The sequence below is a fragment of the Saccoglossus kowalevskii genome, chromosome 20 (assembly GCF_978046115.1).
Source record: "Saccoglossus kowalevskii chromosome 20, keSacKowa6.1, whole genome shotgun sequence".
NCBI lineage: Eukaryota > Metazoa > Hemichordata > Enteropneusta > Harrimaniidae > Saccoglossus > Saccoglossus kowalevskii.
In genome coordinates, this window is record NC_140660.1 from 11,801,460 (window position 1) to 11,815,259 (window position 13,800).

Consider the following 13,800-nt stretch of genomic DNA (forward strand, 5'->3'; position numbering starts at 1 on the left):
GGTGGTTTATACTACCTATTCACTTGGTTCAATACCAACATGGAAATAAATGTCATGCGGTCACGGGGTCGGGTGAAATATTAATCCAAATCACCGAAAAATACTACATATTTGTATCACATACTAGTAGTTCGTGTAACACACGGAATATTTTGTCTAATGGCATGAATATAGTTCAATACATTTAAAGCGATGGATTCGTCACCTGCGCATGCGTCAGATGGTCATAGCGTGTCATTGTTTACAAACAAGCGTCTGCCCATGAGTCTTTGCGTTTTTAGCGCGTGTTGTTATCGTCGCTCGGGACTCAATTCACGCGCGTGCGCAGGTGACGACCCTCCCGGTTTAATGCATTTATAATTATTTATAAAAAGAATGCTCGCCAGTCAATCTTACAAATTGAATTGCTTGTTCTTGTGTCCAGCAGTATCACACGCCGCGCACCGCAGTCAATACCCGGCTCGATTAACAGTTAACGGAACTTTGAGTTACGGACAACCTATATTTTTGTTATTATGCGAACGTTCAAAAAAAAAAAAAATATATGTTGCCTGTAACTCGAAGTTCTGTTAAAGGGGAAGTCAAGCCAAAACAACATAATGACCACCAAGAAAAAGCTCCACAAATGTAGGAGAATGCAATTTACAGTTTTTTTTATATCACTTTTCATTCTCTAGATATTCAACATTTCATCAGTATTAGTATTATTTTTTTAGCTCCGCTGTCGACTTAGTCGAGCGGAGCTTATCATATGAGTGATTGTCCATCGTCCGTGTCAATATTTTACTTTTTCGATTTCTCCTGGAAAACTACAAGCCTGAATGTTTTGATACTTGGTGTGTATGTACCTTGGGTCCCGGGGGGGGGGGGGGGGCACTGGCCTTTCACTTTGGTAGGGGTGTGCGGCCGGAAAAAAAAAACCCAGACCCCATCATAGACCATTTTCACTTAAAAACAATACCCCATTATAGACCAAATAGTGATTTTGTATATCCCATCAGAGACCAAATTGTCATTAAATTTATTGAGTTATAGGTTGAATTTTCTCATCATCCGGTCTCATCAATCTGAATGAATGATCAATCCAAGGGAAATAAGAACAAATAAAGTGCACTTACTTTTTAACACACAGCATTTTAATAGTATTTGATTCACAAAAAAGTTGTTTGACAAAGAGATCAGAGACTGAAAGAAGGACTAGGAAATGATCAGTAAACTCAAGGTCAACAACTATTTAGTGGACATTCATAGTATATTTTTTATTGTTTACTGATTATGTTTACTATTATGGCCCAACATCAAGTAGTACACTGCACAAAGCTTTAATGTACCACTGTCATAATGCCATGCTAGAATCATATGTACAGCTTTGATAATTTGATGAACTAAATTTAATGCTCATATAGCATACCAGGTATCATGAACAGAATTGAAATATTTTAAAAATAGTACTTTGTTTTTCAGTAATTTTGATATCAGACAAGTCACCTGCTGGTGATCTCTAACTAAAAAACTGGGATATTATAGCAGCCAATTTAGTTTGCTGCGCATAGAAGTCAGCATGGTTGTATGATAGTGTCATTAAATCGTAATGTTTAGCCAACAGCAAATGATCAGTATTAGACTTGCTCACAAACAATATTTTCAGAATTTAACATTTCCATTTGCTTATATGTCTAAAATACAGTAGGAGATATGCTAATATTATAAATACACATCAAATATCTTTAAAGCATGAAGTAAAAGATGGAAGGAAAATTAAGCCATTTACTCTGTTTTTTAACACACAGGCAAGTGTTTTACTCTCTTTTGAACCCAATGATGGTTGCCAAATGTTTATTCAATGTGCAAGATAAGAGTAAACATTTACCAATATACTGGTATAACTGGAGATTGTCACAACATGCTATTTGTATAGATAATACAAGCAGTTTGTCGCCTGAGATAGCTCTGCTGTTAACAATGCATATTACAATTAAAGAACTGAAAATATCATTGTGAATGAACAATATGTATAGTATTGACTTGCTGTTTTGACAAGAATTCAAAAATATCACTTTTTACCAAAAATGACAAAAATATTCATCAAAATTAGAATTGAAGATATCATGAAATGAACAAATCTGAGAGAGGACTACCCCAAGAATTTTTGTTGCCAATGTGAAAGCATTTAGCTGCAATTGTGAATTCTTTACATAACTATACTGAACAATGAAGTGAAGTCAACAATGTACTGTTCAACCATGATAAAATAATTATTTTTCTGCAAGGCCAATTCAATAAAATGTAATAAAAAGTAAAATGAAAATTACATGCCCAAAATAACAGAGGGGTTGAAATGACTGAATGATTTCGGTACTACTGCTGCCACCTTATTCAATGTAAGTCAGTGCCACTCTTGTTCTTGTGGACCTACATAGACAATCTGGTATTTGATCAGATGGCTGAACAGTAGTTCTTACTAATTCATCGTTACATAGTTGTTTCTGCTGTGTGTTTCTGGACCGCCCCTGTCGAATGTTTCTAGCGGGCTGAAGAAGTCTATTAACTGCTGGCAATATTTGTTCAAGATCTTCTGTACTCAGAACTAGCTGTGTGGCATCTTCATTTGATGTCAGGTTTGCATGGCAAACTATGTTGTTAAATGGAACTTCGATCAATTCAACATTAACAGGGTCAAAAAGTGTACCCGATTCATTTAATTTCTTGTATATTTGAGTCGTAACAGTTATGTTTGCTGCTCTCTTATCATCATATCTTACTGGCCTCTTAAACTCAGTTCTTAAATTTGTTTTGTGTGTCATTCGTATGACATTTCCTATCAAAAAAGTTTTGTTGAATGTATCCAAAAAAATAAAATCTTCAAACAAACAGACTTCTGATGAAGTATCTCCACTAAATTGTTCCACACCTCGATATTGTTGATGCTGTCTAACTCTCTTAAGTCTGTTGAAAGAAAAATATATAACAAGTCATTGAAAATGTCCTTGAAACTTGAGTCCCAAGTAGCTATACAACAGATTGTTTATTTACATCAAATTCAAACATGTGTTGCATGACAACCCCTCCGGTTTAAGACATAGCAGAGACAAACATAAACCACAAGTGAAAGTAAAATAAATTAAGGTGCATGTCTATGTTTTTGTATTTGCTAAAATTGTTTAAAGTATGTTTGAGAAAATGCAAGTCTGAGGATCGGAATGAGGCACTAAAATTACATTACCATACATCTCATGAATATGAATGTTTGTTGCCATTGTGCCCTACAATAAATCTTTACATGGGGCTTACAATGTTAACATATGTGTAATGACTGAATTTGAGATTCTGGGATAGGGAATACAGCAATTGCAACACTTTGTTGTTGTATTGTTAGTTCTGGACTAAAGTGCATTTCTACAAGTCTCTTGTGTTGAATAATATGGTGAAGGCAGTGTCTTCAAATTGGCAGTTTTAATAAATATCAGTTCAAAATAATGCGTTGAATAAGAGTAAGCTAGGCATAGGCCCAATTCAAAAATGTCTAAGCATGTCCAAGTTATCACATCCAAAGGATTTTGAAATATGACTCCGGACACATGGACAGACGCACGGACAGGTGGACGCATGGACAGACGGATGCACGGATGGTCAGAGGACATGTATCCTAACCTGTATAATCTGTGTACTAAAATTGAATGAAAACTGACAAAGCATGTCCAAAATACAACATTTTCAAAAAAACAAGATGGCTGCCAGTCTGCCACTGCATGTGCATATGACCCACATAAAGTACTAGGCACATGCAAAAAATTAACGGAATCGGTCCAAAGGATTCTGAAATATGGCTCCGGACGGACGCACGAACGGAGAACGAATTATTAGTCCTTGTTTTCGGACTTCGTCCGAACGGAGACTAATAAACTATACATTTGTAACTCACTGCAAACTGGATGAAATTGCTTGTGCTCATCAATGGCAGAATAATCTTGGGGGAATATATTATGTGCAAGATTTTCATGTTAGGCAGGGTTAGACAGTCAAGAAAATTCATCACTATCCAATAGGTCTAATGAATCTGGAAAAATGCTATCCCACCTAAAATCTTACTGGCACTTATTTGTGGTTAAATTTTGGCAACTTTGTTACAAATGGTGTTGTTTTCAAGCACTTCAAGTTCTAGTAACTGTGTTTCAAGCCATTGTTCTTGCTCTTTTCTGGTGATTCATTATTGGCAATAGTTTACTTACAGTATGATACTTAGTATGACACTTAATGTATGATCCCAACACTGAAGAGATTTGCCGATGTTTGCGATCTTTTGGCTTTGATTTTGATGGGAAAACAGCATGTTTTTTTTTCAAATAAACTGGGCATTAAAATAATAATTTAACATTGTGGATTGAATTGAGTTCACATTATTTTATAGGTGAAAAAAAAAAATTTATAGGTGAAAAAACAAACAAAAAAAACCCACTAGTCCTTCGGACTTCCACCCATTCACTTTTGCTGGTCCTGAAGGAAGTTTACTAGACTCGGGATAGAGGACCAGCGTGAGTGTCGAACCCTGTTAGGTACCAGGAATTTACTTTTACATTCATTCATACAGACACATGAGAAATATTATTACCTACCTGTCTGTAGAAAGTTTGGGGTTGTCATTGCAATATTCTGTTAATGTGGATTTGTAAATGAAGCTTTTCTCTTGGCCAGGTATAGGCACCTTTGGATTGATCTTTCTGGTAGTAGAACGTCGCTGTGCTCTAGAGATTAAAAATGTAAACAATCATTCCAAAAGCAATAAAATTTAAAACATAGCCAGCCATATCCACAAATTATCTGTCAAAAATACTGATTTAATTTCTCTATATAATTGTCATTATAACACATTACACACACATTCTGTGTTGTGATTGATCAATATGCAATTATGGGGCATCATGGAAAAATGTATCCTATCACATGCAGATGACATAATAAGTTCTCATGATCAGCCAGTGTTTGTTTAACAGATCATTATTGATTGCTAAAATATTCGGCTGCATAAAATAAATATTCACTGTAAGGATTCAATAATTCTGAAGGACATTTATTTAGATCCTACTCAATGGTAAAATCAATCTGATTAAAATTTGATGTAGTGTACAGGCTTTAATTAACGGACGATTAACTTATTTTTATTTTTCTCTTTATTATTTTTGTTATTAATGCTTTTTTATTTTAGTATTTTACTTTGATTTTGTGATTTTTTAAAATTCCGTTCTACATACATCTGACCCACTATCAACAATTTTAATCAACGAATCACATACTTCCTTCTTTAGTGTACCTGGCAGATTCAGGTTGCAAACACACTCAAATAAAATGGCGGATTATACCGACGCTAGGGATGAAAACGATCGGGAAAGCACGGCTTTTCGGTAAGTTTATCATTGTCAAATGCAACAAAAGTCATCTTTTATTTTTATTGTTATGTTTATATTGTGGCTTGAATGGTTCCAGTTTAGCTCGTTATTTTGCGTAGTTAAACCGGGAGTGACGATTTTTTTTCCATCCGTCCGACCGAACACTGGTATCTTTTCCAGTCGCTTGCCCTGGAGACAGGTGATGTTTTGATGATGATCGGGCCAAAATCATCTACGATATTGAAGACGTAGCTGTAAATATCAATCAAAATGTATCAACATTTTGTACATTATACAAGACTAAGTAATTGAGCTGATTTGGACTCGAATAAAACACATCGCAGTTGATCAGGAAATATTTTTTGCTCCAATATTCTACGTCCATGCCGTGGGCTGGTGACCGTCATACAATTTAAAATCAGTTTGCATTGTTTACTATAGCTGTTTACAGTGTTCTAATCAATACGATTTACCTAATTTTTTGCTTCCATTCTAGATAATAATGCTCAGTGTTTGATTAAAGCGATGACTAAATAAACGAGCCATGGCTGGCGAAGATGTATCAGGAAGTGTACACATCTGTTGTAATAACAGAAATTGTAAAATTCTGTGAAATCTCTTTTGTAAATAAAAAATATACCAGTAATTTTATTCAAGTGGGCAAAATATAATGTACAGAAAGATTGCTCGTAAAGTATAGCTACACTGAAAAGTAAGCAACCAACAGCCTGTATAAAACGGGGACTGTGATTGGCCGTTACTTACGCAAGATTTGAACAGGACTTTGGGGCATTGGGTCAGATCCTTGTTGGCTTTTGCAATTACCAAAACTTCAAAAAATAAATGATCAAATAAAAATAAAATAAAAAAGCCAAAACTAGGATCTAATTTTAATCAGATTGAAGGTCTATGTTCTTGGCTTAAAACAAATAATATTTGACCCTAAATTTCAAAATGTGCCTAGGAAATGTTTAGTAAGGTATATATTTAACAACTCATTATTACATACCCTGTATTAGTTGTATTTGCAGTCTCCAATAAATGATCCTCATCTAGAATACTTAACTCATCAAAAGCTATAAAACAATAAATCACAAGTTAAATAATTTACAAATAGATAGAAAACAACTAAAATTAGGATGGCCAGTCAGAGTTTACTGTGGATGTTTTGGAGGGTGTTAAGCAGCCCTGTACGAAACCCTGTCAGAATAACATTTGCCAAACAATTTACTTCGCAATTCTAGCCATCTTATCATAGAAACTAAGCTCAGTGCATGTAAACATTATTTTGATATCTGTGAATCATGCATAAGAAACACCAGTTAATTACCTGTTTGCCGACTTGTTAATAAAGAATTATCAGTTGGCAATTCAACACCAATAGCCTGATCAATAACCATTTCCTCTATTCCACCATTTGTCTCATTCTTATTACCAGAACCACTCTCAGTATGACTGTGCCCACTTGTATGTTCATAACTATCACCATTTTCATTAAATTCAGAAGGACCACTGTCACAAACATCACCATGACCAGGCTGACCATCACCATTTTCATTACACTCAGAAGGACCACTGTCACACACATCACCATGACCAGGCTGACCATCACCATTTTCATTACATTCAGAAGGACCACTGTCACACACATCACCATGACCGGGGTGATCAGGGCCATTATCATGGTCTGAGAATGTATTGCCATGATATTCAAAAGGCTTAAAAAACCATTCTGCTTGCTGCCTGTCACCATCATGGTCAGGATGATCATCAGGATAATCTGCATTATTATTTTCTTGTCCATCACCTGGCCCCATTCCAACACTTCTTGCGAGTTGCCTGGCCTTCTTCATCCCTGTTTTCCAGAAATTCAACTCAGACCCAGGTGGTGGATAGTCTGTGAAGTCAGCTTTTTGAGCTTGGCCATGCTGCTTATTCCATATACATTCTTGTTTTGGGTGTGGCTTTGCAAACTCTGGAACATCTGGATCAACTCTGATTTCTTCTAAGCGTATCATATGATTTAGATTTCTCTGCAAATCCGCAAAGGTATAGTTATGGTGGTTACCCACCCACTGTCCGTTTCGACTCCAGAATTCCTCAACCACATCTGTGCCAGTGAGATGTAGATGACATGCTGTCTGGCTAAAATTATCTCTATAGAAAACAATGAGCATTACAGCAAAATGACATGACAGAAGAATGTCAGTGTATGTCTCGCGGGTAATAAAATTGGATGACAATGTCTTTAGTGGATGTCTGCTTATGTGATTATGCCATATACCAAGGAAGTGAATTACAGTTGCAGCATATTCAATACGGTCAGCATAGGAGGCAATATCACTACAAAACACTTCCATATAATACCATATGATTTTCAAATACACCAATGTACCTTTAACACTCCCATCAGGAACAAGGCCCTCGGCTGGATCTCCAACTAATATCCTCTCTAAACAGTTTAGAACTCTGGATGAAGACAATCGCTGAGCTGATATCCAGTTTTGTCGGTCTTGTCTTGTAATATCACCTGTGCAAAGATTATGTTCTGCAAATGGGAATCTCTGAAAAACTAGCTGCAAATGATTTGCATGCACCAAGAATGTTGACATTGTAATCGTTCTGGCTGCCGAATACATTAGATTAATTAACTTCTTATGATTATGAATATAATCTTGATCAGCAATCTCCCTTATAATGTAACTACCATCGGCTTTCTGTTCTTTCCAACATGAAAAAACAAAACCTAAATCACGAGGGATTGGTCTGAATCTGTTGTCACCAGAATGTGTCATTAGCTGAAGCATTATCTTTCGGCGTCTAGAATCTCCATCAGACGAGTTACCAATTAAAGGACCAACTGTCTCCTCAACAATTTCATTATACAGGCGCTGAATGGTTTGCCACTGTCCATAAACAAAATTGGTATTAAAGCGATTACATGTTGGCATAATCAAGACTGCGACTTTGGGTAGTCGGGGATGAAGAGGATTTAGCAAAACCGCTCTACCATAAGTTCCTATCTTACATGTTCTAAATGCATTGACTACATTGTTGTACCCATCCTCGCCGTCACCAACCTCTATGACAAAATCATCTAAACACTTGTGGTCTTCTCCCTGTATCCCACAAAAACCAACAAGATAGTCTGTGTTCTGTTGGTAGCGGACTTGTCCTATAATGGCTGTTTCATCCTCTGCAACCATAACTGGCACTCTAAAATCAATGTCTGCTGTACTGGACTTGTATATATCTCTTATGATTTCCATATTGCGGACTGTGATGCCCATCTGCAAATTAACTTGGTGTTGTTTTCTCCAGCGATAAACAGAATGGACTGCTGGTCCTAAGAGATTGGCACCAATAAAAGTTGCCAGACGAGGCCCGCTCCATATCAGAATTACCTCAAAGAAAAGCTTTGTTGAAAGGTGATAACGAGCTCCTTTTTTCTTTACATGAAGATTCTTGGCTACTGTGGAGAGGAGATCTTTCAACACTGTTTTATCATCTAGAAGTCCATTTTCTGCTGCTTTATCAAACTGTTTGCAAACAGCTTTCATGGAACCTCTGTAACTGTATTCTTTCAGTTTTTCTTTAACACTTCGCACTCTCAGCTTGAGTCGCATGATTTTTGATTTGAGGAAGAAAACTTCAGTTTTCTGTTGATGCAGTGCTGTCTGTTGAGTTTTCAACTTCTTCAAACACTCCTCAGAGCTCAGGTAATCATTTCGTACTGAGTATAGTTTCCTCTTTCCTTGCAAATCACACTTTTCAGAACGAAGCATTATTCGCGTTTTGAACGATTTCAAATTTGGAATATTATTGCAAAAGAAACATGTATCATTAAGAAATGCTCCTGCATCAGCCACTCTGGTGCAGTCAGCGTTCCTAAATGTCCCCTGCTTAACTTCACCAGATACTGTTGAAAATTTATAATATGGCTCAGCATACCAGGAAATTTTACTATCGTCTTCCCCTGGTTTTATATCATTTAATAAAAGTGTAGCATTAAAAATAGACTCTTTACCATCAATCTTGTAAGCCAATCTTGAAAGCCATGACAGAACTGACGTCCAGGTCGTCTGTCAGATCAGGCAACAACAGATTTGTTCACAAAGAAAGAAGAAATATCTTTTGACAGATTCCCTGCCATTCTTTGTTTGTGAGCCTTACTACTCACATGTTGTTGAATGTTATGCAATGGAGTTCTTTGTCTGGCTGGGTCTAATGTCAAGTTGACATTACAAAACCGGCATGTTGCAGACTTATTTTTGATGATGAATATATCACTGTACTGAGCTTTTACTGCCATGACTGAATCTTCTGTTACTCCATCTATATGTACTTCTGACAATCTGTTGCTGGCATGGACTTTTGTTTTTATATGACTCTTCAAAAAATTAAGACGTTGTTTCTCATGGCCAGCTACAATGTCAGTTTCACATACTGAACACTTAACCAGTATTTTACCATCTCTTCTTTTCACTGTATAAATAACACCAGCACCTTCTTCTTTACTCAGAGCATCAGCTTCCCTCTGGAGTTTATCTTTGGATAATAATTCCGGTTTTTCATCACTGCTACATGTAGCATCACCCACCTCAAATGTAGACTGTTGTGAAATCACTGGTAGTACCTGCAAATATACAAACTCAACATTACTACTGTGAACAAGTTACACTGACCAGACATTACACTTTACTATTTTAATACTTTCAATTACACTTTAATACTTCATGTGAAGAATTTAACAATTATATTTATATCAAAGTCAGTTAGTTTTCATTATCTGGGAAGACTGTTCTTCCTCTTATACATTGCAAAATGTAAGAAACCATCCCATGAAAAAAATGTGTAATTAAGAGGTTAATTTTTCACAAAGAATTTTATTTTATTTTACTACAGCATAAACAGGTGGTCTTAGTGGTCTACTGTAAAATACTTTATTTTCACTGAAAACAGTATTTTATGTACTAGTATTATGAGTGGATCTAATTTTCACTATGTTGTATCAAAACATGTAAAGTGTGAGAAAAACAGCATTTTCCCTGTATTTTATTTCAGCGGAAAAAATGCATTCAGCAAAAATAGTGAAAATAAAATCCCAGTGAAAATAAAGTATTCCGCAGTATTTTTAAATAATTAAAAGCTGAATTTTACCATGATTGTCTTCTCTTGATCAGTCTTTTCTTTATTTGTTTCTATCCCAAGGTTTTCCACTTCAGCCTTCAAACAACACAGCAAATAGAAATAAAATTGTATGTTTAAAAGGTATATAATTGATAGTATGACTAAACTCATTTCCAATGTGACAAGTGCTAGTTACAAAGATCTAGAAAACGGATTACCACAGAACCCTGAATACTGAACAAGTTCATTTGGTTTGAACATGTGCATACATGATAAATAAAAATGATAAAAACCATGTTTCTATCTTCTCTTCTAATTTTCTTATTTGGTACCATTTTATCCTCATGTTCTTCAATCTAAGTATTCAAAAAAACATCCTATTAACGTCAAAGCCCCACACTATATACAACTATATTAAATTTTTGAAATTTTCAGTTTTATTTACTGTGTTGTTTTATTTGCAAATGATCAACTAATAACCAACAATTACTTAAAACTATCAACCAGTTTATCATGAAAATATATCAAAACAACTCACCCAACAAAAAGATGGCAAACATTTGTAACAGACAGCAAACGATGATTGAAAATATTAAATTTGCATTGCCCAAAAGTTTAGGTCATCGTTCAGGTAAGCCTAAGCTTACACACAAATCAGAAAGATGGAAGTTGTATCCTCACTGAACATTATTTCATAAATAAATTGCCTTGGGGGTTTCTCAACTACAGAAAGAATTCATTCCCTCTCTAATGAATGAATGTAACTAACTATAAACATAGTGAAAACTTACATATTGTGCACATGGTGCTGTAATATAAACAATTATGTAGATTTGGCCAAAAAAACAAACAGAAAATCATGACAGGTTTGCAATACAAGACAAAATTAAAAATATTTTACTGGCATTTACCTTATCCATCTCACGTAGGGCTTTCCTGATTTTTACTCTAGGACCTATTTGTGGAATTAATACAGCTAACTCTTCATTGGCCAGCTCCATCAATGCCTCCATGTCAATTTCCTCATCTAAACAATGTATAAACCATTATATCAACACACCATAATGAAAAGAAAGTGAAAAACAATTACACTAGAGTAAAGCCAGTTTTTATGCAGACAGGTCAAGCCCGTGACCAGTCAGTCCCCCTGCTAGTCTGAGCAGGGTTACATAACTGCAAGAAAAATAATCTATAAAATGGCCTAGAACTAAGCAAAGTAAACAAAATTAAATTAAATAATAATAATAATATATTATTATTATAAGACAAAAAAACATGTACTACTATATAGTAACAAAAAAATAGGTATACTAGTAATAAAAAATAATATAAGAAAAAAAAGAGTTAATCATAATAACACTTATTATGTCTTATTTCCATACATAGTTTGTGAATTATTATTATATGAATTTCTTTTCATTCCCAATATCTTTGTTTCTCTTCTGCTTCAAATAAGTCATTCCTTTGTGTCTCGTATCTGGAACCGGTTATTATGGTTATTATGGTTATTATTATGATATTCATTTTCAATATCGCTATTGGAACACAAATTGCAAATTTTCTTTTACACTTTACCACTATGTCAGCTGTTCTCGAGACAATGGTTCCCCCCTGGGGTTCTCCAATCTGAATTTTGTTAGAATTGCCGCCCATTTTATTGACATAATGTATAACCATCCGAAAACAGTCTCGGAAAAGAGCCAAAATTTGCTCTATACCTTCGGTCTATACATCATTATTATTTGCGATTGAAAAAAATTATTAACAGTTTTCCCCGGCAGTTTTCATCCAAACGAATACCAGACGAATATCCAGTCCCCCGATCCGGGCCCCCAAAAGAAATTACAAATCTGATGGGTCATGTCAAACTCCACAGCAATAAAAATGAATATACAATACGCAATTCAAGTAAGCATTTGTAAAATTACCTTTAAACTTGTCAATAATCTCTGAGATTTTCTCACTTGATCCAAGAACTCGCTGTAAAAATATCTTTACACCGTTAATTCCCGCCATGTTGATGACTTCACTACGCATGCGCTGATTTCGTACACACTGAAACACATTGCATTGTGGGGCTCATTAACGGGATAAATGATGGCCTAAAGTTGCAGACTTCTGCGCCCGGTTAAGGCGATTCGCTACGTGAAAATATGCCAATAAAACCCAATAAAAATACTAAAACTCTGGTAAATACATGGAAAGTGAAAAAAACAGACCCCATTCTAGACCGGCAAACTGATATTGGACCAAAAGGCAAGCAAATCTATACCCCCATTCTAGACCCAAACAGCAAAAAATTAAGACCCCAAAGGGCGGCACGTCCCTATAATACGATTTGCATTAAGTGCCCCCCCCCCCGGGCCTTGGGTACACCTCTTTTAGATTTGCTCATTTCATGATGATATCTTCAATTCTCTAATTTTAATGAATATTTTTTGTCATTTTTGGTAACAAGTGATATTTTCGACTTCTTGTTAAAAACTGCAAGTCCAATTGCTTTGATATTACATATATGGGTACTACATGTGGACCTCTCTCAGATTTGTTCATTTCATGATATCTTCAATTTTCTAATTTTGATGATTATATTTGGTAAAAAATTATATTTTCAACTTCTTGTTGAAAACAGCAAGTCCGATTGCGTTAATACTATGCATATTGTTCATTTTCTAATGATATCTTCCGTTCTTTAAATTGAAATGTGCATTGCTAACAGCGGAGCTATCTCAGCCGATAGGCTGCTTGTTTTATTTTGATTTTACATATATGAATATTCAGATGTTGAGAGATGTTTTTTTGTCCACTCTCCAACCAAGTCTTCTTTCAGCATTTGTTTAAAGTTTACAGCTGTGGTGGTGAGGGATTTCAAACAACACTACGATAAGCATTTCCGTTTTCGACTATTATGAAATTCTTTCGTTTTTTTTTCTGGGAGAAAAAAAGCCCCATGCAAAAACTGATTTTGACAAGATAATTCAGATATTTATATTAAGAATAATTCATAACAAAATGTATTCCCTAGCACCCATAAATAATTGTCATAATTACCAATAGATCATTTTCCGTTTACTGCGAGAATCACGCGTTATGCGTGAAATCAAATGAGAAAAACAGGACAAACAAAGGTCATAGCGTCGTAGTCGCGTCAAACATCGCGTGGGATTCGACAAACGCGAAAGTATTTTGGGGGACATTTCCATGCTTAATAATGTGCTGTCCACATTTGATGATAGGCAATTTCGATTAAGTAAGGGTATTCGGAAGCAATATTCCTCTGTCGAAG